Genomic DNA, 25,766 nt, shown 5'->3' with positions numbered 1-25,766 from the left:
GAGCCTGCTTGGGATTCTCTCTCTCCTTCTCCTTCTGCTCCTCCCCAGCTTGCACATGCCCGCTCGCTCGCTCTCTCTCTCTCTCTCTCTCAAAATAAATAAACATTTTTTAAAAAGACAATTTTCCGCACCCAGGTACACAAAGGTGGGGTCACACCCAGATAATCCCAGAGGTACGGTCACCCCAATCAGTCACCATGTCCATTTCCCTCATCCCACTCTCACCTCTTTCAATAGATTCTAGAGGCAAAATTTCTTTTCCCATTGAACAAAATGAAAAGCTAGAATGGTCTGATATTTATCTTCATTTAACACCAGAAAAAACATATTTTTAGAATAATACAAAAAGTCAACAATGACACCAAATGAGGCATTTGAACATGTCCCTAATGAACGTCATCGGTGTGCCAAAGCTCTGAAGTTGCTCTTTCGCAGCCCTGTCCCTCCAACTGGCTTCAGTGTGCCCATCCAAAGTGGTGCCATGGTGACTCTAAGAATTTCGGGTACTTAGATTACAAATAAGATAAGATAAGGGGAGCCTGGGTGGCTCAGTCGGTTGAGCGTCTGACTTTGGCTCAGGTCATGATCTCACGGTTCATGAGTTCAAGCCCCACATCAGGCTTGCTGCTATCAGCCTGTCAGTGCAGAGCCTGCTTCAGATCCTCTGTCCCTCTGTCTCTGCCCTTCCCCCACTTATACTCTGTTCTCTCAAAAAATAAATAAAAATATTTTTTTTTAAAAAAACAAATAATATAATACAAAGTATAATCCCTCTTAAATAAGGAAAGTGTTTTTTTAGGAACTCCAGATTATTAACAAAAAACAAAAACAAAAACAAAAAAAAAGACAGAACTAACTGCTGTCACAAAGCTTCTAGAAACCGTCCCCAGGACCATAAAACTGGTGACATCAAAAATAGTCAACGAAGTGGTGCCTGGGTGATTCAGTTGGTTAAACATTCGACTCTTGACTTTGGCTTAGGTCATGAGCTCATGGCTCATGAGGCTGAACACCGCATAGGGCTCTGTGCTGACAGTGCAGAGCCTGCTTGGGATTCTCCCTCTCCCTCTCTCTCTCTGCCCCTCTTCCACTTGCTCTCTCTTTCTCTCTCTCTCAAAATAAATAAATATTTTTTAAAATATTTTTGAAAATAGTCAATGAAAAAATAAGCATAAAGCAAATGTTAACGTAATAATATCCAAAGACTCTAACATAACTAGAGGCAACTCTCACACTTCGTCATAATTGAAGGCAGATGAGTCTCTGAAACTTATAAACTTGATAGACTCAAGGCCCAGGTACGAACTCATCACACTGCAGCTGGAAACCTCTACACAGTGATATTCTCCGGAGCCAGCTAACAGGTGGACATACACAGTCTCCTCTGTCACATTCACCCACCAGAAAAAGGCACAAAGGACTGCTGTTACTTTAACTGGATGAGTAAAACGAAATAATCCTCTTTGACAGAGAGAAAAGCATCAAACAGACATGAAAAGCAGATTTCAAAACTTGTGAATATTACAGAAGAAAAGTAACTCCTAAAGCAGGCAAAATATTAACTGGAATACAGAAAAAGGAAAGCCAAAAAGTAAATAAGGGATCAAGTGGTGAGAACTTTTTGCTATTTGAATCACCAATTAGAAAATATTAGAATTTTTATTTTAAAATTTAAAAAATTTTAAATGTTAAAAATGTCAATTTTAGGGGCACCTGGGTGGCTCAGACGGTTGAGCGTCTGACTTTGGCTCAGGTCATGATCTCATGGTTCGTGAGTTCGAGCCCCACTTCAGGCTCTGTGCTGACAGCTCAGAGCTGGAGCCTGCTTCAGATTCTGTGTCTCTCTCTCTCTCTCTGCTTCTCCCCTGCTCATTCTCTCTCTGTCTCTCAAAAATAAATAAACATTTGGGGTGCCTGGGTGGCTCGGTCGGTTGAGCGTCCGACTTTGGCTCAGGTCATGATCTCGCAGTCTGTGAGTTCGAGCCCCACGTCGAGCTCTATGTTGACAGGTCAGAGCCTGGAGCCTGTTTCAGATTCTATGTCTCTCTCTCTCTCTCTCTCTCTGCCCCTCCCCCACTCATGCTCTGTCTCTCTCTCTCTCTCTCTGTCAAAAATGAATAAACATTTTAAAAAAAATTTTTAATAAATATTTTTTAAATGTCAATTTTAAAATAAGATAGGTTTTCATTCAATATATTTTAAAGCACAAAAGACAATGCAAATAACTAGAACCAATAAGAAGTTCAACACTCCTACAGATATGCTGTTCAAGCCAGGTTCGTCCCCCATATTCCTTTCGCTCGTGTCAGGGTCAAGCTTCAATCAGAGAAGGGTCCAAACGAGGAAATTACCTAAGGAGTAATTCATCACCAAACACTGGAGAGCTCCCACCACATACAAGATGCTGGGCAGGGTCCTCATGGTTCTACCCCCTTTGCAGAGCCCGCTCCACAACTTGACACACCAGACTCTACACCTGGCCTTTGTATACCTTTCTAGATTCATCCCACCCTGCCCCCTGGCCACAGATACTCAGCATCTTGCTCCCTGGCATCACTTTCTTGCCAAAATAAAGGGGTGGGCGAAAGTGTTACAGGCGAACGGAAACCCTAAGAAAGCAGGGCAGTAACATGTCCTGATTTGCATTTTTAAAAAATGGCTCAGGTTTCCGTGTGCAGAAGGGATTGAGAGCGTGTGATATAAATGAGCCAAAGATGGCCTTTGCATATGGCCCCTTGGTCATTTTTCCACTGCAGGCTGACTGAGTTAGATCAGAAGCCCACTGGCACCAAGCTTAAACTTTTACACATACAGTCATTTACAAATAGTCCAAACAAACAGATTTTAGGCATTTAGGGCCTTCCTGCCTTGCACAGTCTACAACACTCACCCAGCATCTGAAGGCCATTGATAAGACAGAGCATTATGGTTACAAGACTTCAAGCAGCTACCATCCTTCAGAGACCCAGAGACTGCCCACTGTGCTACTGAGGGCCACCAGCTAAACATATAAATCTCCTTCTCCCCAGGGAATCCCCTTCTCCCCACCCAACACACACACACACACACACACACACACACACACACTGCAGCAGCTGAGAGGGATTTCCACAGCTGGGAAATAATGAAAGCATCGCCCGATAAAGCCAGTAGGTGCTACTGCCACCTTGTGGTCATGTTGTTTCCTTTGCTCGGTCCCCAAATCCCCCCAACTCCCTGAAGGAGGCCGTCCCCCAAATGACAGACGACAATAGCTTGACTAGAAAGAGGGGATGTGGGCTCAGAGAAAGGTGGGTGGGCTTGGAGCTCCAGAAGCAGATCCATTAAAAAAAATGGTAATATTTAGCACACAGATAAAGAAATTAAGAAAAGATGATAGTGTCCCTCAAAAAGCATAAGATCAGTAGGGCCTGCAGACGACAGGTACAAAGAGGGGCTTCTGTGGTAAACATGGAAGTCTGACCCAAAGGGGAGGGCTTGGCACATCGGAGAAGCTCTGCACCATTTAAAGCAATTTGCTTCCTGAGACTCCTTTCCAGTCAACCCCTGGGAAGAAATACATTGTATATCAGGGATGTGTGTGTGTGTGTGTGTGTGTGTGTGTATGCGTGCGCGTGTGCCCGTGTATATGTAGATACACATATACGGACACGTGTACAAAGATTCATTAAAATAGTATTTACCTTCACTGAGCCATGTGTTTGGATTTTCTATTTGTTCCTCTTTTTTAATGTAGATCATAAGCCTTTGAATTGATTTCATAATTCACCAATGGGCACAGCTGGCAATTTGAAAAACACTGCATTTAGTGAGGATTGTTTCTTTTTCTTCTTGATTATTGCTTTGGATTTAGGATGAAAATGAAAGGGGAGTGATTTTGCAAATTTTTTTAACGTTTATTATTTATCTTTGGGAGAGAGACAGAGCATGAGCAGGGGAGGGGCAGAGAAAGAGGGAGACACAGAATCTGAAGCAGGCTCTAGGCTCCGAGCTGTCAGCACAGAGCCCAACCTGGGGCTCAAACTCATGAACCTTGGGATCATGACCTGAGCCGAAGTCCAAGGCTCAACTGACTGAGCCACTCAGGTGTCCCGAAAGGGGAGTGCTTTCTCTGGAACTTTCCCCTCCAGAGGAAAAGAGACGCCTGGGTGGGTGTCCCCTCCTGGCAATCAAGAGGCTCACAGAACCCTAGAAACCTGCCTCCCTGCATAGGACTTTATAAACCCAGCCACTGCCTCCTCACCCCTTTGATTCCTCTCAGAATACCTGCACACTTTCTAGGGAGGCTAAGTAGAATTTAGAAATAAGAGAAATTGACGGGGCACCTGGCTGGCTCAGTCAGTAGAGCACGCAACTCTTGATCTCAGGGTTGTGAGTCTGAGTCCCACGTTGAGTGTAGGGATTACTTAAAAAATAAAATCTTTTTTAAAAAATGGAAATAAGGGAAATGGCTAAGAAAGCAAAAGTCTGAGATGCATGCAAATACTTTTTTTGTATGTATCAATAGCATACAAAAGGAAATACATGTAAGAACTTTGTAAAAGTTCCTCTGTTAGTAAAGATGAGAATCTCAATATTAAGTTACTTAACATTGCCCAAGAACAGAACAACGATCCAGATGCTCGAAACTGTCTCTTTACTTTTGTTTAAAAAAAAAAAAAACCACTACATAGAAAAAGAATATTCTGTAAATAAACACAACGGAACAACTGACCTACAGCTTGACTCCTCTGCAGCCCACAGAATCCAGTCATTTTTTTTAACACAATGTATTTTATGAATAAACTTCTACACTTTTAAAATTGAGTTTTCTCTTTTTGAAGTACAGCTTCAAGCAACTACAAGTTTCCATCCTGCTAACCCGAGGCAGCCGTTGCTTTTAACTTCTATCTTTTATTTAAAAACTTAATTGGAAGTTTTTGTAGCCAGAAGGAGCACTTCAAAGAAAAGGAAAAAAATGCCAAAAATTAATACTTCATGTCAGAGGTTAGGAGAGAAAGAAACAAAGATTACAGAAACGAGGGGTTAATGGTATATAGGAAAGCGGTGGAAGAAGGGAAGAAGGCAGGAAACAGACTGAAGAAGGAAGGAAAAGGAAAACCCATGACATTGGAAACGAGACGTGGGGTGATGCTGTCCAGGCTCTGGGCAGACACGACAACACGAGGCTCAGAGAAGCATTCATTAATTCCCGCACAGCCCAGAGGCCCTGTGCACGAATCCCGCCCCCACTCAAGCCATTTACCCCTGTCTTCAATTACACATCAAGGGACACAGCTCTTCCTTTACTTTAATTTCTAGACATTCCCTGTCACTGCAGATTCTCGATTCATTCTGACAAAAATGTTAAACCTTGAAGTGTGACTTTGTGCTCCGCCATTGAGGAAGAAGGCCCTGGACCGGAGGGTAGAGGCACCAGGGTCCTTGTCCCTCTGCCACCTGCTGATGTGGGACTTTGAGCAGCCCCTTCCTTTCTGTGGAGCTCTGTGGTGGCGTGGTAAAGTAAGAAGGTTGGAGGAGATTCCTGAGATTCCTTCCAGCTCTGATAAGCTATCGCTCTGTGATTTACAGTTACTGAACCTCCTGTATCACTCACGGAGGATGCTGATGAATAGGTAAATGAGATGAATACCCAAGATTTGCTCCCAGAGCTTCTTAGAGTTGAAATAAATAACAGATCTGACTGTTTCAAAGGGGGAAAACTTCCCATAGTTGGACAAGTCCTCAAGATCAGAATAGCTATAAAATCGGACCTCACTGGTCTCAGACAGGGAAGACTACTCTTACATAAAGAGTACTAAGAGGGGCACCTGGGTGGCTCAGTTGGTTACAAGTCTGGCTCTTGGTTTTGGCTCAGGTCATAATTTCATGGTTCGTGGGAATAAGCCACACATGAAGCTCCATGCTGACAGGGTGGAGCCTGCTTGGGATTCTCTCTCTCTCTCTCTCTCTCTCTCTCTCTCTCTCTCTCTCTCCCTTCCTCTGCCCATTTCCCCTGCTCATGCACTCCCTCTTTCTAAAATGAATTTAAAAAAAAAATTTTTTTTAAGTACTGCTCTGCTCTATAAGACTTTGCCCAGCAACCGATTCAAGACCATGACCTAATAGTCTCCATCTGTGATAGAGGGAACTTTTGGGCAGGTGACTGCAGTGATGGGGGAGAAGGCCTGATATGAACTCTGAGCTGGCCTGAGAGGCAAAGGCACTGATCAGCACTCCCAAGATGTGACTCTCGAGCCTTCCTCAGAGCCTAACAACAGCCCCTGGCTTCCAGAGGGGTCTCCGCAATGCAGCAGCAGATTCTGGACAGAAGCTGAGGCAGACAACCAAACGAGGATAACTTCACTGACAGCCCACATACAGAAGGACCAAAGTGGCCAGTTTGCCCTTCCACAGCGCTCTGTATGGGACACTGGCTGGCACGCGGACCCAGCTCTGCATCAGGGATGAGCATGCGTCCCAAGGGCAGCTAACTCATATGCAGGCCCGTCTCCTATGCTGGGACCTGGAGCAAAATGATAAGCAAGGCCAATCAGTGTCTCTTGCGGGGCAATGTGAGTGAGGACATGGAAACAAAGCACTTCGTGATGAGAGAAGAAGGTTAAAGGTCATGATGAAGGAGGCCAGAGAGGCTCTGATGGACTGTAGGTGCCAGAGAGCCAATAGACTTCACGCAGCAAGCCTGTATCTACAGCACACACACATTCACATGCACACACGCATGCATGCACACTTACACACGTGCACACTAACATGCTAGACAAAACGGGAAGAGGAAGTTTAAGCTGTAATGAAGTTCAACAGAAAAAAAAAAAGATAGAGGGCGCCTGGGTGGCGCAGTCAGTTAAGCGTCCGACTTCAGCCAGGTCACGATCTCACGGTCCATGAGTTCGAGCCCCGCGTCGGGCTCTGGGCTGATGGCTCAGAGCCTGGAGCCTGTTTCCGATTCTGTGTCTCCCTCTCTCTCTGCCCCTCCCCCGTTCATGCTCTGTCTCTCTCTGTCCCAAAAATAAATAAACGTTGAAAAAAAAAAGAAAAAAAAAAAAAAAGAAAAAAAAGATGGAAATGCCTACATCCCAGAGATTCAGAGGAAACAAGAGTGAGGAGCATAGACTAAAGCTGAATAGCCTTAAAGGCAAATAACCAGCCTACGTGATTAAAGGGGCCACCACACAATCATGAAAGGTACATAAGGTACACAATCCTGTGGCTCATGATATATAAGGCAAAAATTAAAGAATTACAAGAAAGAATTGGTGAATCCACAATCATAGTAGGTAATGTGAACATGGCTCTCTCAGCAAGTTTACAGTCCAGGGGACACAAATTAATAAAGATTTAGAAAGAACCATTTGAACGACAGCTTGATCCAATGAATGAATAACTAAAGAAAAAACACTGTTTTCATTCAGATGCAGCACTCATAAAAACTGACCATTCAGGGGTGCCTGGCTGGCTCAGTCAGGAGAGTCTCAGTCATGGGACACTTGATCTCGGGGTTATGAGTTCGAGCCCCAGGTTGGGTATAGAGATTACTGAAATAAATAAAACTTTTTTAAAAAACCTGACTATTCAAAGCTATAAGGCAAATCATAACAAACAAACACTCCAAAGCATACCTGCCTCAATCTCATTAAAATGTAATTAAATTAGGAATCAGTAGTAAAAATAATTAACTTCTAAAAAAATCTGTATATTTGGAAATTTTTAAATACAAAAAATACACACAAGTCAGAGGAAAAACATTGTCACGGAAATTAGAAAGTATGTAGAATGGAAAATTTTTTTAATTTAAATCTAGCATGTCAAAACCAGTTGCAACAGGGGCGCATAGGTGACTCAGTCGGGTAAGCATCTGACTTTGACTCAGGTCATGATCTCGCAGTTCACCAGTTCCAGCCCCACATGGGGCTCTGTGCTGACAGCTCGGAGCCTGGAGCCTGGAGCCTGCCCCTCTCTCTCTGCCCCTCCCCCACTCATGCTGTCTCTCTCTTTCTCTCTCAAAAATAAATAAAAATATGTTTTAAAAAAAGAAAGTTGCTCTAGCTCTAACAAGGTGAAGGTGGTTAACCACAAAATCATAGTCTTCTCAAGTACATCACAGAGCTGAGGTTGCAATGAAACCTCACGAAATAAAATCCCAAAACGGACAACCATGGCTGCCTTCATCTTTGGTACAGCAGAGGAGGGGGCCACAGATGGATTAGAAAAGCACTGAACTTTTAATAAATTTCTAGAGATTCAGCAAAGGTTAGCATGATATGGGGTGCTGGGGCGGCTCAGTCAGTTGAACGTCCAACTTCAGCTCAAGTCATGATCTCGTGGTTCATGAGTTCAAGCCCCACATCAGGCTTTCTGCTGTCAGTGCAGAGCCACTTTGGATCCTCTGTCCCCCTCTCTCTGCCTCTCCCCCACGGGCGATCTCTCTCTCAAAAATAAATATTTTTTTAAAAAAATTTTTAAAGGTTAGCATGATAGGTGAGAATCCCTAACAGCGCCCATACACAAAGAGTCTGTACCTATGACCAACTTACTCCACGGGCCTTTACCAAGTATGTGTAAGAAAAATTGGACACAGGACAGGAGGATCACCAGACACTGCCTACTCTGAGGCATATGTGTGAGGCCTTGGGGCCTGTGGAACAATTAAAAAATGTCTAGCATAGGTGTAATTATACTACAGGAGGCAAGGATAAGGAGAAAAAGCCAAAATAAATCTTTGAAGAAATAATGGCTGAAACTTTCCCAAATCTGGTTAAAAAAAAAGAGGGGTGGCTGGGTGGCTCACTCAGTTAAGCATCAGACTTCGGCTCAGGTCATGATCTCATAGTTCAGGAGTTCAAGCCCCCCTCAGGCTCTATGTTGACAGCTCAGACTCTGGAGCCTGCTTTGGATCCTGTGTCTCCCTCTCTCTCTGCCCCTCCCCCACTTGCACTCTGTCTCTCTCTCTCTCAAAAATAAATACACATTAAAAAATATATAAATTCACATATTTAAGAAGTTCAGCAAATCACAAGTAGAATAAATATAAAAACCAAAACAAACAAACAAAAACCCTACACATATCCTAGTCAAACTGGTAAAACCAATAATAAAAGGAAAATCTTGAAAGCAGCCAGAGAAAAAGTGGAACAATAATTCAAATTACTGCTTCCTTCTCATCAGAAACTACAGTCAGAATACAGGGAGACAGTGCCTTAAAAGGGCTAAAAGAAGAAAAAAAGGCTGCTAAGCCACAATTCAATATCCAGAGAGAATATCTCTAAAGTATGAAGTTGAAATAAAGGCATTTTCAGATAAAATAGGCCAGTTACAGAACAAAATGAGAAAGCTGTAACTATAAAGCTTCTAGGAGCAATAAGAGACTATCTTGGCAAACTTGGGGTATGCAGAGATTTCTTAAAAGGACACTGAAAACATAAAATAAAATTCTTGATAAACTGGGTATCATCAAAATGAGTAACGTCTGCTCTCCAAAAGGCACATTAAGGGAAAGAAAAAGCAAGCCACAGACTAGAAGCAAAAACTCATAACACATGTATCCAACAAAGGATTTCTATCCAGAAGATACATGAAAGGACTCCTCCATATTGAAATTAAGAAGACAAACGACCCAAGTGAAAAAATGGGCAAAAAAATATATAGCGTGGGTTTGCAAACCAGCCCCCATACACAGAGGGCAGGGAGAGACGGAAGGGAAAAGAAGCCACTCCAGATTGAGGTGTGGCAGGTTTAATAGGCAAGCGAATTGACTTACGAGGCTTGTCTTGGGAGGCTGCAAGACCAGTAGATCCCGCACCCGCCTGCCAGAATCTTAAAGGTTTACATAGAGGCGTTAACAGGGTTCAATAACGTAAACCACCGAGCTGACCTCAACACCTTGCTCTCTCAAGGCTACGTCCTTGAAACGGCGCCAGTTGTGGAATGGTGGGCGATGTACATTCCAGGGACAGAGGAGGGGATGAGGAGCCTCCAATTGCCCTGTTCAGCTAAAGGGTCAACTAGAGGTCGTGTCCTCTCCATGACCTCCTCCAAAATATAAGATGTTTTACAAAAGAAGATACACAAATGGCCAGTGAGCACATGAGAAGGTGCTTAACAGTATTACTCATTAAGGAAGGGCAACTCAAAACCACAGTGAGATACCACCACCCCTTCCATTAGAATGGCTAAAATTTTTAGGGGTGCCTGGGTGGCTCGATCAGTTAAGCATCTGATGTCAGCTCAGGTCATGATCTCATGGTTTGTGGGTCCAAACCCAGCGTCAGGCTCTATGCTGCCAACTCAGAGCCTGGAGCCTGCTTTGGATTCTGTGTCTCCTTCTCTCTCTGCCTCTCCCCCACTCACTGTCTCTCTCTCTCTCTCTCTCAAAAATAAATAAAGAGGGGCGCCTGGGTGGCGCAGTCGGTTAAGCGTCCGACTTCAGCCAGGTCACGATCTCGCGGTCCGTGAGTTCGAGCCCCGCGTCAGGCTCTGGGCTGATGGCTCAGAGCCTGGAGCCTGCTTCCGATTCTGTGTCTCCCTCTCTCTCTGCCCCTCCCCCGTTCATGCTCTGTCTCTCTCTGTCTCAAAAATAAATAAAAACATTAAAAAAATTTTTTTTAAATAATAATAAAAAAAATAAATAAAGATTAAAAAAATTAAAAATAAATACACATTAAAAAATATATAAATTCACATATTTAAGAAGTTCAGCAAATCACAAGTAGAAAACCAAAACAAACAAACAAAAACCCTACACATATCCTAGTCAAACTGGTAAAACCAATAATAAAAGGAAAAATCTTGAAAGCAGCCACAGAAAAAGTGGAACAATAATTCAAATTACTGTTTCCTTCTCATCAGAAACTACAGAGTCAGAAGACAGGGAGACAGTGTCTTTAAAGGGCTAAAAGAAGGGGAAAAAAGGCTGCCAAGCCACAATTCAACATCCAGAGAGAATAACTCTAAAGTATGAAGTTGAAATAAATTAGAGATTTTACAACTTGGAGGGGTGACTGGATGGCTCAGTCAGTTAAGCATCCAACTTTGGCTCAGGTCAAGATCTCACGGTTCTTGAGATCGAGCCCCACAATGGTCTCTATGCTGACAGCTGGGAGCCTGGAGCCTGCCTCGGATTCTGTGTCTCCCTCTCTCCCTGCTCCTCCCCCACTAGCACTCTGTCTCTCTCTCTCTCTCTCTCTTTCTCTCTCAAAAGTAAATAAACATTAAAAAAATTTTTTAATTGGAAGGGATTACTATCTACAATTTAATGCAATATATCTGGACATTACATAAAATAGATAATTTCACAGGGAAACTTAACTTACCCAGAAAGAAAAAGAAAATTCATATAGTTCTAAACTGATTAAGAAAATCTAATCAGTCATTAAAACTAAACTCACAAGGGAAAAAGAAAAAAAATGTCCAAAACAGGTTTGAAGGTAAATGTATCCAATCAAGGAACTGATTATTCTTATTTTATAAAGCTTGCTTTTTGTTGAAAAAATAAAATAAAATAAAATAAAATAAAATAAAATAAAATAAAATAAAAAATAAACAGCAATAAAAAGAGTAAGAGGAAACATCACTTAACCCATTTTATGAAACTAACATAATTTTGATACCAACCCAAGAGAAAGCAGTAAGAAAAATCATGGGCCAATCTCACAAAATACTAGCAAGCCAAATCCAAAATATATTTCTTAAAATAAAAATTAACTAGAGTCATGTAACTCACCACGTAACAAACTGAAGGATGAAAAGCACGATTCTCCCAAAGATTGTGCAAGCTCACAGGCACACGTACATTGCACACACACAAGCGTCTGGTAAAATTCAAAATCCTTTTACAACAAAAACTCTTTAGCAAGCTGGGAATAGAAAATAAATCTACCAATATCTTATGCAAATGTAATACTACAACTGAAATATTAGAACTCCCTTAATAATCAGCAACGAAGATACATGCATCCTCATTTCTGTTCAACATTGTACTAGAGATATTAGCAGAGTAAAACGTGTCAGATAAATAAGAGGAATAAAGAATGGAAGAGAATAGTCAAAATTATCATTAATCATGTGATAAAATTGTCTAGATAGTAAACCCAAGAAAATCTACTAATAAATTATAATAAGAATTCAGCAAAGTTGCGCTATATATGTAATAAGTATACAAAAAGTAATTTCATCCCTATGCGCCTATGATAATCAGACATTTTCTCTTAAAAAGATCACTTTATAATTATAATAAAAAATATAAATAAATACATCTAGCAAAATATATGCATGCCTTCTAATGGAGAAAGGTATAAGATGTCATTGAAAGACATTAAAGAAAACTGGAAAATATACACCATGTTCATGGAAGGGAATACTTAACACCATAACCAAAATAAGACTTCAATCTAACATATAAATGCAATGCAACCGTAAATCAAAATCCCAAAAGGGATTTTAATGGAACTTGATAAGCTGATCCTAAAATTTAAATAGAACAGCAAAGGCCAAGAATACCCAAGAAATTATTGAAGAAGAACAAGAACATCCAGATATCAAAGACTTATAGTCAAACTATAATAATTAAGACATTGCATTATTGACTCAGTAGACCAGTGGAACACACAAAAAGAACATACATAAACGCATATGAAGAATGCAAGACTTGGGGTACCTGGGTGGCTCAGTCAGTTGAGCGTCCGACTTCGGCTCAGGTCATGATCTCATGGTCCGTGAGTTTGAGCCCCGTGTCGGGCTCTGTGCTGACAGCTCAGAGCCTGGATCCTGTTTCAGATTCTGAGTCTCCCTCTCTCTCTGACCCTCCCCCATTCATGCTCTGTCTCTCTCTGTCTCAAAACTGAATAAACATTAAAGAAATTTTTTTTTAAATGCAAGACTTAAACATATGTGTGGATTTCACAAATGATAGAGGGGGCGTTAAAAAACATCAGTGGAGAACAGAAGCTCTTTTATTTTTCAACTTCAAATCATATTTTACTATTGGAAAATACATTTTTGGGATTGTTGTCAAATAACATTTTTTTTTTAACTCAAAACATGTTCTAGCACATTCAGTAGCAAAGATCTACCAGTGTTTCACACATGAAGAAAACCTACATCCCTCATCCTCAGGGAAATACAAACCAAAACCACAATGAGATACCACCTCACACCTGTCAGAATGGCTAACATTAACAACTCAGGCAACAACAGATGTTGGCGAGGATGCGGAGAAAGGGGAAGCCTCTTACACTGTTGGTGGGGAAGCAAATTGGTGCAGCCACTCTGGAAAGCAGTATGGAGGTTCCTCAAAAGGTTAAAAATAGGGGCATCTGGGTGGCTCAGTCAGTTAAGCATCCAACTCTTGATTTCAGCTCAGGTCATGATCTCACAGTTCATGAGATCAAGCCCCACGTGGGGCCCCATGCTGACAGTGAGGAGCCTGCTTGGGATTTTCTCTCTCTGCCCCTCTCCTACTCATGCTCTCCCTCTCATGCTCTCTCTCTCAAAATAAATAAATAAACTTTTTTTAAGTTAAAAATAGAATTACCCTATGACCCAGCAATTGCACTACTAGGTATTTAGCCAAATGATACAAAAATACTGATCTGATGGGGCACACGCACACCAATGTTTATAGCAGCACTATCAACAATACTTAGGAAAGAGCCCAGATGTGTACTGACTGATGAATGGATAAAGAAGATGCGGTGTATATATATATACAATGGAATATTACTCAGCCTTCAAAAAGAGTGATATCTTGCCATTTGTGACAACTTCAGTGGAGCTAGAGTATATTATGCTAAGTGAAATAAGTCAGTCAGAGAAAGACAAATACCATATGATTTCACTCGTGTGGAATTTAAGAAACAAAACAGATGAACATAGGGGAAAGAAGAAAAAAAAGAGAGGAGGCAAACCATAATAGACTATTAACTACAGGGAACAAACTGAGGGTTGCTAGAGGGGGGAAGTGGGTGGGGGATGGGCTAAATGGGTGATGGGTATTAAGGAGGGCACTTGTGATGAGCACTGGGTGTTATATGTAAGTGATGAATCACTAAATTCTACTCCTGAAACCAATATTACACTATGTTAACTAACTAGAACTTAAATAAAAATTTGAAACACACGAAAAACATCACCTACATTGTGGTTCTAGTTGTACTGATTAAAATCTATATGCCTGTAAAGGCAGTTGGTTGTGCTTAATGGAGCTCTTGAGAATCAAGTACAGAGTAACATATAAAAGATGGGTTTGAAAACTTTGAAGAATTTTAAGACAGACTTAATTTTTCATGAGTTTTCCAAAGTCAGTCACGATATTCATTTAACTTATGGTCTTCGGCATGCACCTGCTTCCATTCATTGATGCAAAAAATTCAGTAAGAGTCGTTGCCCTACTTGTCCATCCCATGAAACTCAATCAGCTACCTCCACTGCTTTGCCAGCTATTCATCTGAGAACTTGATAATGGCTTTGGCTCAAAGATTGTAGAGAAAAAGAGGTTTAAGAAGTTCTGACACTTCATGGGACACCTGGGTGGCTCAGTGAGTTGAACATCTGACTTCTGCCTAGGTCATGATCTTGCCGTTCCTGGGTTCGAGCCCCGCATCGAGCTCTGGGCTGCCGCTCAGAGCCTGGAGCCTGTTCTAGATTCAGTGTCTCCCTCTCTCTCTCCTTCCCCCATTCATGCTCTGTCTCTCTGTGTCTCTCAAAAATAAATAAACATTAAAATTTTTTGGAAAAAAAATAAAAGAAGTTCTGACACATCTCTTCAGTCTGCAGCTCTTGCTACCTCAGCTGAAGGATACTTCTCCAGAAACTCCGAAAGCTCAGGTGTTGCCACGTTGCCTGAGGTCTGATTGAGAAATATAGTAGCAATGAGGAGCTTCCGTCGATCATGGAAAAGTATTTCTTGGACAAGATTAAAAGGTGACCGAGGAGGTGTCCACTTCCTAAAGGTTTTACATCTTGGGGGGCTAAGAGCTTCTTTGTAGTATTTGTTGGAAAAATATATGTTTGTTTTCCTTTTTCCTTTTCTTTTAACTTTATTTTATTTTTTTTTTATTTTTTTTTATTTTTTTTTATTTTTAAATTTTTTTTTTTTCAACGTTTATTTATTTTTGGGACAGAGAGAGACAGAGCATGAACGGGGGAGGGGCAGAGAGAGAGGGAGACACAGAATCGGAAACAGGCTCCAGGCTCTGAGACATCAGCCCAGAGCCTGACGCGGGGCTCGAACTCACGGACCGCGAGATCGTGACCTGGCTGAAGTCGGACGCTTAACCGACTGCGCCACCCAGGCGCCCCGAACTTTATTTTATTTTTGATAGAGAGAGAGAGAGAGAGAGAGAGAGCATGAGCGTGCACAAGTAGGGGAGGGGCAGCGAGGGAGAGAGAATCCCAAGCAGGCTCCAGGCTTGAGCCCAATGCAGGGCTTGAGCTCACAAACCGCAAGACCTTGACCTGAGCTGAAACCAAGAGTCGGGTGCTTAACCGACTGAGCCGCCCAGGCGCCCCTCCTTTTTTCTATTTGTGTATGTGGAATGGTATCTTCTTGACATATTTTCACATAAATAGTCTTTCTCGGTTTCATGAGCAGTTGTCCATTTCAGAGCCACATTTTTAAATGTCAGTATGCAAATGTTCCTTCCTTTCCCTGACTTCTACTTTTGTTTTTATTTCCTCGGCTTCTAAAAAGATTTCTTCCCACTTCTCGTTGTGTTCTGCTTCTTCAGCTGAACATAATTTGTTTATGATGCCAGAAGTTATTTGTTCAAAACAAAAATTTGATCCGGAACTCAATGATTTTTCTTCTACAAGTCTCTTTTCTTCATTGGTTACACTGAGGTTCTTGTTCACTCCAGATTCAGAAACGGAAGAAGTTTTATCAAGCGACAATGGTTCACTTTTAGCAGCTGCCTTATTATACTCAGATTCTCTTTTCCTATTACTGTGAGCAGAATCTGGAAAACCCTTCCAACATCCTGTTTTAGTTTCTTTAATTTGAATTCCTTTCAAAATAGTCATCTTTCCTTTGGACTTTCTAACCTTTCTGGAGTCAACATCATTGACACCCTCATCTTCTTTAAAGTTAGATAGTCCTGGGGCACCTGGGTGGCTCAGTCAGTTAAGCGTCTGACTTCAGTTCAGGTCATGATCTCACAATTCATGAGTTTGAGCCCTACATTGGGCTCTGTGCTGACAGCTCAGAGCCTGGAGCCTGCTTCGGACTCTGTGTCTCCCTCTCTCTGTCTCTGTCCCTCCCTCACTCACACTCTATCTATTCTCTCTCAAGAATAAATGAAACATTTAAAAATAAATAAGTAATAAAGTCAGATAGTCCTGGGGCACCTGGGTGGCACAGTCAGTTAAGTGTCTGACTTCAGCTCAGGTCATGATCTCACGGTTTGTGAGTTCGAGCCCTGCGTCGGGCTCTGTGCTGACAGCTCAGAGCCTGGAGCCTGCTTTGGATTCTGTGTGTGTCTCTCTCTCTGCCCCTTCCCTGCTCATTCTCTGTCTCTCTCTGTCTCTCAAAAATGAATAAACGTTAAAAAACTTTTTTTAATAAAAAAATTTTTAAAATAAAGTTAGATAGTCCTGTGCTAGTTTGCCCTTCCAAACTACCACTTGGCAGGGGAAAGACATCTTTTTTTCCACCAGCCCCATGTCCTGATGTTCTGGTTTGAAGTAATACTTTCATTTTGCATTTGGGATGTCAGAAGTGCTATGCTGTAGTCTTTATATCTGGACTTGATGCTCCTTGTAGAAAGTACAGTAAAATCAAACTCTTCCAGCATAAGAGAAGTCTCTCCATTTATGTGAAGATAATTAGCAAGTGAAATTCCAGATCTCAACGTCAGTCCTTGTGGGCTGATAAAATATCCATCTAATCTTCCTGCTGTTTTCCCTGATCACCTTTGCTTCACAACTCTTTCCCATCCTCCTGGGACAGACTTACAGCATTCCATCACTGCATACAGTACCAGCAATCTGAGCAGGAGCAAGGGATTTTTACAGCAGGGGATTCCACCCCACTGCTGCTTTTTATCCCCCCTTGTTTCTCACTTCTCCCACTCTTTCTGATGCCAGAGCAACATGTTCCTCCCAGAGGTCATAGGGCCAGTCTTGGGCTAAGCGCCTACTGGAGGTGCTTAGCCCCACAGTCCCCCAGGCTCCAACCCTCCATCCCAGCCATGCCCTTCAAGTGGGCTCCAGTGGCAACAACAGGTCGAGAGAGGATGTGATGCCCTAGGAGTGGAGAACAAGATGTGAAACCTTCAGTTCAGAGCGCTAGGCTGAAACCAAAAGCCGAAGACAGTGCAAGTCTATTAGACTCTACAGCTGCTTTCTGGCCGCCCCCTTGGCTGCAGCCACCATCTCCATGGCTCAGCCAATCAAGTCCCACAGAAGCTCTTTAATAAAGGGTGTTGGGATCACTCATCACCTTCGTGGAAAATAATGACAGGTTTATCCCTACCTCGTATCACACACAAAAAAATGATTTTGCAGGTGAATTAAAGTTCTGAATGTGAAAAGCAAGACTTTAAATTTTCAGAAGGAAATATAGGAAAATAGATTCATGATCTCAAGATAATTTTCTTTAACAAGAGGGGAGAAACCACAAACTGTAAAGAAAATACTGTTGCATGTGATTACATTACAGAAGCACCATCAACAAAGTGAAAAGACAAGGCTACAAAGGAGGGCTTTCTGCAATACATACAACTAATAGAGGATAGTTAATAGCCTAGCTATATAAATAACTCCTACAAACCAGGGGACCTGGCTGGCTCAGTGGGTAAAGCACACGACTCTTGGTCTCCAGCTTTTGAGTGTGCCCACCGTGGGTGTAGACATGACTTAAAAATAAAATATTTTTAAAAACTAAAAAAAAAAAAACAATTGCAATGGGCTAAGAATAATAGTGTGCACACTCAGTAATTACCTAATAATGTTGGAAGCATGGAGGGATGACAACAGAGCACGCTTATAGCAGCAGAGATAAAAAGGAGGGGTCAATTCTCATTCTCCAATGAAAAAGATAGTGGCTGGAACTGAAAACTCAAGAAGTAGCAATACAAGTATGCTATTTAGAAATATCAGCTAGAAGACTTGTGTTTTCCCGGGGGAAGGGGAAGTGGCAAAATGAACAAAGGGAGAGGGGACAGATGATGCTGGTTTCTACAGTGAACCTTGCAGGATTATCAACTTTGAATAAAAATCATAAACAAATGAAACCCAGTAAATAAAGGAACCCAGTAAAAAAAGATACCTCATGGGGCAGGAAAAAAAAAAACTTTTAAATTGTAATTAATGTTTTTGGAGAGAAAAGATGTTTCATCCAGGAAATAAGATTAGGAATTCTGGAAAATGGACACTCAAAAAAAAAAAAAAATTCAACAATTCAAAGATTCCGTAGAAGAGATTTTTTAAAAAGTCAGGAAAATTTTCCAGAAGAGAGAGAGAGAGAGAGAGAGAGAGAGAGAAATAACACATCTGAAACTGATCTCTTGATCTTAGTCTCAGAACTGCTTATCACATCATCTTCCTCATATCTATACATGGCAGGTTTTCTTCCAGTTGCTTGACTTATTTCTTTGTCCAACACCCTACCTCCAATCCATCAGAAAAAAAACTGTTGGTGTCACTTCAAAATGTACCAAGTTCCTTCATCGTCTTGTTGGTTTAGTACAACAGTGTCCAGGCCAGCCTCTTTGCTTTAGGCTTTGCACTCCTGCTAGCCATTTGCAATACAGCACTCAGAATTATTATTTTAAAATAGAAGTCAAATCAGGTCACTCCTGTGTTCAGAACCCACCAGGGATTTCCAATCTTAGAGTCAAGTCTTTACAGTGGCCTACAGAATCTGGTTCCCTCCTATCTTTCTGACTCTCATATGTTACTCTTTTCTTACATCAGAACAGACACTGGGCTTAATGAATGAACAAGGTCATACTGTGCACCACCATAGGGGCTGAAAGATCACTAACCAAATTGTTAAAGGGCTTGTTTCATCGCTGCTCATCCCTAGGAGTCCCAGCATGGTGTGCAAAGTTAAAATTCAATGTTTTTGTTTCCCTTCAATCATAATTTCTAGGCAACATCTTGTTGGAACCCTAGGGTCCCACAAACCCTGAGTTGAGAAACTGGATTCAGTCCTTCTGTTTCGCCCTCTCTGGATTAATCCAAGTCTCAATTATTTTTCTCCTATATTATCCTTATAAACATTCTTACAGTGATCTTTTCATTAGTAATCACTGTATGTATGCTTACTTAAAAATAGTTGTTGGATGGGGCGCCTGGGTGGCTCAGTCGGTTAAGCGTCCCACTCTTGATTTCAGCTCAGGTCATTATCTCGTGGTTCGTGGGTTTGAGCCCCACATCAGGCTCTGAGCTGATGGCACGGAGGCTGCTTGGTGTTCCCTCTCTCTCCCTCTCTCTCTCTCTGTTCCTCTCCCACTTGTGCTTGCTTGCTCTCTCTCTCTCTGAAAATAAATAAACTTTAAAAAAAATAGTTGTTGTAGACTTCTTTAAATTAGTGCCTTTATCACTTTCTAAATAATACAAGAAACTCAGCTCCATTTTTAATATGCTCTTGCCTTTTTTTCCTATATATTGTTGTCATACGTTCTACTTCTGTGTATATTACATGGGGCACCTGGGTGGCTCAGTCAGTTCGGTGTCTGACTTTGGCTCAGGTCATGATCTCACAGTTTGTGGGTTCAAGCCCTGCATCTGACTCTGTGCTGATGGTTCAGAGCCTGGAGCCTGCTTCAGATTCTGTGTCTCCCTCTCTCTCTGCCCCTCCCCTGCTCACACTCTGTCTCTCTCTCTCTCTCTCTCTCTCTCTCTCTCTCTCTCTCTCTCAAAAGTAAATACACATTTAAAAAAATTTTTTTAATACTTTTGTATATATTACAAATTTTATAAAATACTATCATTATTGCTTTCTAAATAAGAAATGCTCCTTTGTATTGATCACGTATTTTTTGTTTCTGGTGATCTTCCTTTCTGCATTGCATGCTTCTGTCCAAGGCCATTTTCCTTTAGCCTAAGGAACTCCCTTAATTTCACTTCAAAAATGTCTTTGAAGGATATTTTTGCTGCATTGTGAATATAGGTTGTTGGTTTTTTCCAGCACTTTAAAGATGTTATCCATTGTCTTGGTGTTTCTCAGTTTCTGTTGAAAAACCAGAAGTCTTCCCAGGGACTTCTGCTTAACGGCTCATTGGCCTGACCTGTGTCAAATGGTCACCCATGGCTTGAAAGCTGGGAATTCTAACATTTCCATATTTCCAGCCTCTACTGCAGAGCAAGGTCAGGGAGAAGGGAGTTGGACTCAGTGGTGTGTGAAATGGAAATATATGAGTGTTGTATTGGTAGTATCAGAAGAGATGTATTCAAAGGCACTGTCTGGGGATAATCTATAATATAAAGTGGCTGTTTAGATGTGGAGGGAGAAGGAAAGGATAACCCTAAGGTGTGTAGACTAACTGAAAGAGTAATGATAAAATTCACCGAAATATGAATATCCAGAATACATTGTTTGGAGAGAAAGATGAGTTTAGTTAAAACCTAATGAGTTTGAGAGATTGACAGGCATAAAATTCCTACTGATTTTCCATGTTGATATTGTACCCAGCCATCTCGCTAGTTCTGATGACTATATTTTTCAGTTGTCATGGATTTTTTTTTTAGGAAAAACAATCATAGTATCTACAAACAATGGTAGTTTTTGTTTTCATGCCAATATTTTTATACTAAAAAAAATGTTACAGCATTCCCTCTTCTACTTCACAGTATTGACAAGCAGTCATTCTGATGCTTAATCTTTTTGTGTGTTATTTTTTCCTTTCTATAACCTATTATGATTTTCTCTTTATCCCCAGAAGTCTAACCTTTCATGACTTGGTGTGAGTCTTTTTTTTTAATTATCCATCGAGATGAGTACTGAGATGGGTCATTTTAATTTAGAGATTTCGGTTTCCTGAATTAACTAATTATATCCTTCCTCAGCTCTTTCTGATTTCACTTTCTGGAACTCCTCTCATTTGAATGTTAAACCTCATGAACTGATTTTCACCCTGATTCTCTATGTTTCCTTCTCCCTCTCCCTCTCCCTCTCCCTCTCCCTCTCTCTCTCTCTCCTCTCTCCACCCTTGTTAAGGGTTCCCTTGTTAATGGCAATGTAGGAAGACCTTGAACTCACCTCCTCCACAGACACACCAAATCTATACCTATTTATAGAGAAATTCCTCCTGAAAAAGAGCTGAGAGCAGATGGAAAGTGATGTCCAAATGGAGACTGCAGGAGGCAGTTGGATAGGTTTAGGGAAGGTTTAGGGAGAGATCTAGGCTAAAGAAACAAAATTGGAGATCAAAGTATGGATGCTATTTAAAGTCTATAACAAGGGGTGCCTGGGTGGCTCAGTCAAACATCTGACTTTGGCTCAGGTCATGATCTCGCAGTTAGTGGGTTCGAGCCCTGCGTTGGGCTCTGTGCTGACAGCTCAGAGCCTGGAGCCTGTTTCAGATTCTGTGTCTCTCTCTCTTTCTCTGCCCCTCCACCCCCCTCAAAAATAAATAAACATTAAAATTTTTTTAAAGTCTATAACAGAAAGCAGATCATCCAGTAAAGAGATTTCTAGTAAAGAGATTTCTCTGCATATAAAAGGGTGATGGGTGAGCCAAGATATGGCAGCCGGGGGCTACAAGGGCCTCCCGACTGGTCATCTCAAACCAAGAGCCTTAATGACCCCAGTGTGACTAAATGAGTGGTTATTTTCTTCTGGGGGCTCTGGTGTGAGAAAGCTTCAGAAGTGGTGGTGTAAGGAATGGGAATACAGAGAAGAGGCTCAAAGACTGAGTCCTAGAGTACTCAAAATTTAGACGTTGGGGAGATGAGGAAAAGCCAGCAAAGGAAATTGCAGAAGAGTGAACAGTGATGAAGGAAGTGAGCCAAGACTGTGTGTTCTCTGAAGCCAAGGGTTTACAAACAGTTTGAAGAAGGAAGGAGTGACTGCTTCAGATGCTGCAGGCTGGTCAAGAAAGGTCTGAGAAATGACCACCGGATTTAACAACACAGGGTCTTTGGTGACCTTCAGTGGAAGGGAACGAGGGCCCGAAAGCCTGTGTGCATTCAAGAAAGAATATGACAACTCTTTCACGGAGTTTTGCTATAAAGGGAAAAGAGAAATAAGTCATCACTAGGGAAGGATATAGGGTAAGGAAGCTTTTTTTTTTTTAATCTTACAATAGGTGATATTATAGCAAACGTATATGTTGATGGGAATGATCCGGTAGATGGGGAAAATGTGAAGATACAGAACAGGGAAAAACTGCTGGAGCCAGATGCTTGAGAAGGCAAAGGATGGTGGTAGTCAAAGTCACAGGAGGGAAGGCAAAGCTCACACAGAGGGACATGGCTGCTGTGTAGACATGGTGATGGGAGGTCCACAGGTTCTCACTGATTGTTGGAAGTGAAAATGGGAGAGAAGGGATATGAGGTTTCAGGAAAAGAAGTTGTTAAAGGGTCATCCAGGTGAAATCCATTGCCTTCTTCCCTCAGCTTTGAATCCAGAGAAACTGAGCTATTTTAAGGACCTGCTTCTGCCAATACACTATCTAATGTAAAAAGGTCTTATGTATTTATACCTAATCGTTAGCATGAGCTAACAGAAGTGATGAACATTCCTTACAGAAAGCAATTACACTGTACTCCCCACTGTCTCTGCTCTCAACTGCATAGTTTAAGAGCTACTTATACAAAAATTATCCTTGTACACATCAAACCCATTACTTTAAGCTAGACTCTGTTAAGGAGATGAGCCTAATAATCTAAATGAATAATCTGTACGAATGAAACCATGTCCCAACTTCTCCATAAAAAATGTTAAGAGCAGAACTATGATTTGATTCCAAATGTTTCAAATATTACACCTTAAAATGCATCCTGTTCACATAAACAACTATATAGCACCATGGAAGTTCAGGAGCAGATACCTGAGCCAAAGTCAGACACTTAACCGACTGAGCCACCCAGGCACCGCTAGATCGTGTTTTTTTTTTAACATTTGTTTATTTATTTTGAGAGAGAGAGAGAAAGGGAGAGCAGGGGAGGTGCAGAGAGAGGGTGAGAGAGCAAATCCCAAGCAGGCTTTGTGCTGCCAGCACAGAACCTGATGTGGGGGCTCAAATCCACAAACCACAGGATCATGTCCTGAGCCAAAACCAAGAGTCAGATGCTTAATCGACTGAGCCACCCAGGTGCCCCATACACACGCTAAGATTGTAAGTAAATATACTGCAGACAGAAACTGCTTTAGACTGAGAACCAAGATCCCAGAACTTGGATCCCATCCCTCACTACACACACACACACACACACACACACACACCAGGGAACAAGGGCTTGATTAGCTACAGTGAGGATCTGCTCTGGACCAGGCTGTGATGTGAACTTTGACTTGGTTTCTAACCAGCTCACTTAGATCAGTCTCTTGACCATTTTGGGCCTAATACTATGAATTTCCACACTGCAGAGGTGCTGGGACACAACAGAGACTCAGTGAATGCAATTATTATTACTATTACTTAACTTCTCTAATCCTATTTCCTATATTTACAAATGCAATGGCTCCTAATACCAGCACCCCTTCCCATGAAGGGCTGCCGTTAGGATCCTGTGAAATCACATCCGTGAAGTATGGGCATATTACAAAATGTTCATCAAAGCAAGAGAGGCTGAAGGAGACCTGAAAGGGTGGGAGTGACAAGACCATTTATTGATACAAAGAAAATGTTTCTATTTTGGGAAAGCTGCATGCTGGAAAGAGAGCCTGGACAGAAAAAAAAAAAAGGACTAACTAAAAAGTGGGTAATTGAGAGAGGAAGGCGAGAGAAAACCTGTCTTTGCACATGGTGAAAATTAAGGCATTGATTCCCCTGTTATGTTTATTTCTCACAGATTATTCCAAAGAATAATCTCTTAAAGTGGCTTAAAGCCAAAACTGGTGTTTGTCAAAGTACGGCCCCAAGGGCCACCTCATTTTTACACCCTTGATGAGATTGTTTAAAATACAAATGCCTGGGATGGTCCACCAACGATTCCGATCTTTAAGGCCTGGATCTGAATCCAGAAATTTACCTTTTAATAAACCTCCCAAATAATTCTGATACCACCAAATTCTGAGGACTACCACAGCAGCCTGTGCCACAGGGTAGCCCACTAACCATGAGCTTGTGCCTACACAGAGAAGACTCCTACCTCCAGGCTGAGCTGGGCCTCCCACTCACCCCCAGAACACCACAGGCTGGTGCTGCAGTGGTCTGTGTCTCCCCTAAAAGCCATGGGTTGTGAAAACAGAAAGCTGGCTTTGCGGGAATAGAATTCTTATTAAATGATTATACCATGAGCAAGAATGCTGAAAATCCTGATGTAAAACGCTGTTAGGAATAGGATGAATGAGAGAATCTGCCACACACCGCATTTTGGGTCAGAGAGAGGGAGTTTACAATGCATATCAAATGTGTCCAAATCGGGGCACCTGGGTGGCTCAGTCAGTTAGGCTTCTGACTTCAGCTCAGGTCACGGTCTCATGGTTCGTGAGTTCCAGTCCCACATTGGGCTCTGTGCTGACAGCTCAGAACCTGGAGCCTGCTTCACATTCTGTGTGTCTCTCTCTCTCTCTCTGCCCCTCCCTCACTCACTTTCTGTCTCTTTCTCTCAAAAAGAAATCACTATTTAAAAAGCTTTTTTAAATAGTGTACAAATCTTTTGAGCCAGCAGGTTCAACTTTCAAGAAAACCACCCTTAGGGGGGCACCTGGGTGGCTCAGTGGGTTAAGCGTCCACCTTCAGCTCAGGTCACGATCTCACAGTCTGTGGGTTCGAGCCCCACGTCGGGCTCTGTGCCGACAGCTCGGAGCCTAGAGCCTGCTTTGGATTCTGTGCCTCCCTCTCTCTCTGCCCCTCCCCTGCTCGCACTCTCTCTCTCTCTCTCTCTCTCAAAAAATAAATAAACATTAAAAAAAAAACACCCTTAGGAAATAGAGAGATGTGTGCAAAGATATTCATTGCACCCTACATATAATAGAAAATAACTTAAACCACTCACCTAAAAATTGTAAACTGGCTAGAAAAATAATGGAACCAGGGCGCCTGGGTAATGGAACCAGGGCACCTGGGTGGCTCAGTTGGTTAAGCATCTGACTACAGCCCACATAATGATCTCATGGTTTGTGAGTTCAAGCCCCGCGTCAGGATCTGTGCTCGCAGCTAAGAGCCTGGAGCCTGGGCCTGCTTTGGATTCTGTCTCCCTCTCTCTGTCCCTCCCCCACTGACGTTCTGTCTCTCTGCCTCAAAAGTGAATAAACTTAAAAAAAATTTTTTTCAATTAAAAATAAAGAGAGAAAAGAAAAATAATGGAAACATAAAATAAAATGCTATCTACTAGTATTAAGAACTCATGTTCCAAAAAATATTTCATGACAAGGAAAAATGTTTATGATGCTTGTTAAGTAAATAGCTGGTTACAAAATAGCACTAGTATTATATGTAACAAATATACCTTATTTGTTTTATATATGTATTTACATTTATATATATGTTATATATACAAACACATATTTACCAAACATGGGAGGGAGTTAGAAGAATATTGTTTATTGTTTATATATATATATATATATATATATATATATATATATATACAAACACATATTAGAATATGTTAGAAGAATATTGTTTATTGTTTATATATGTATATTGTTTATATATATA

General features: G+C 41.6%; 1 pseudogene; it reads right to left on the bottom strand.

Moving 5' to 3' along the window:
- Window positions 1–14,195: 14,195 nt before the first annotated feature.
- LOC123578525 lies at window positions 14,196–16,955 on the bottom strand (annotated as a pseudogene).
- Window positions 16,956–25,766: the final 8,811 nt, after the last annotated feature.

This window comes from Leopardus geoffroyi, chromosome E2 (assembly GCF_018350155.1).
Source record: "Leopardus geoffroyi isolate Oge1 chromosome E2, O.geoffroyi_Oge1_pat1.0, whole genome shotgun sequence".
NCBI classification, from domain to species: domain Eukaryota; kingdom Metazoa; phylum Chordata; class Mammalia; order Carnivora; family Felidae; genus Leopardus; species Leopardus geoffroyi.
The sequence above is the reverse complement of the archived record's forward strand: the minus strand, read 5'-3'. Positions and strand labels throughout refer to the sequence as shown.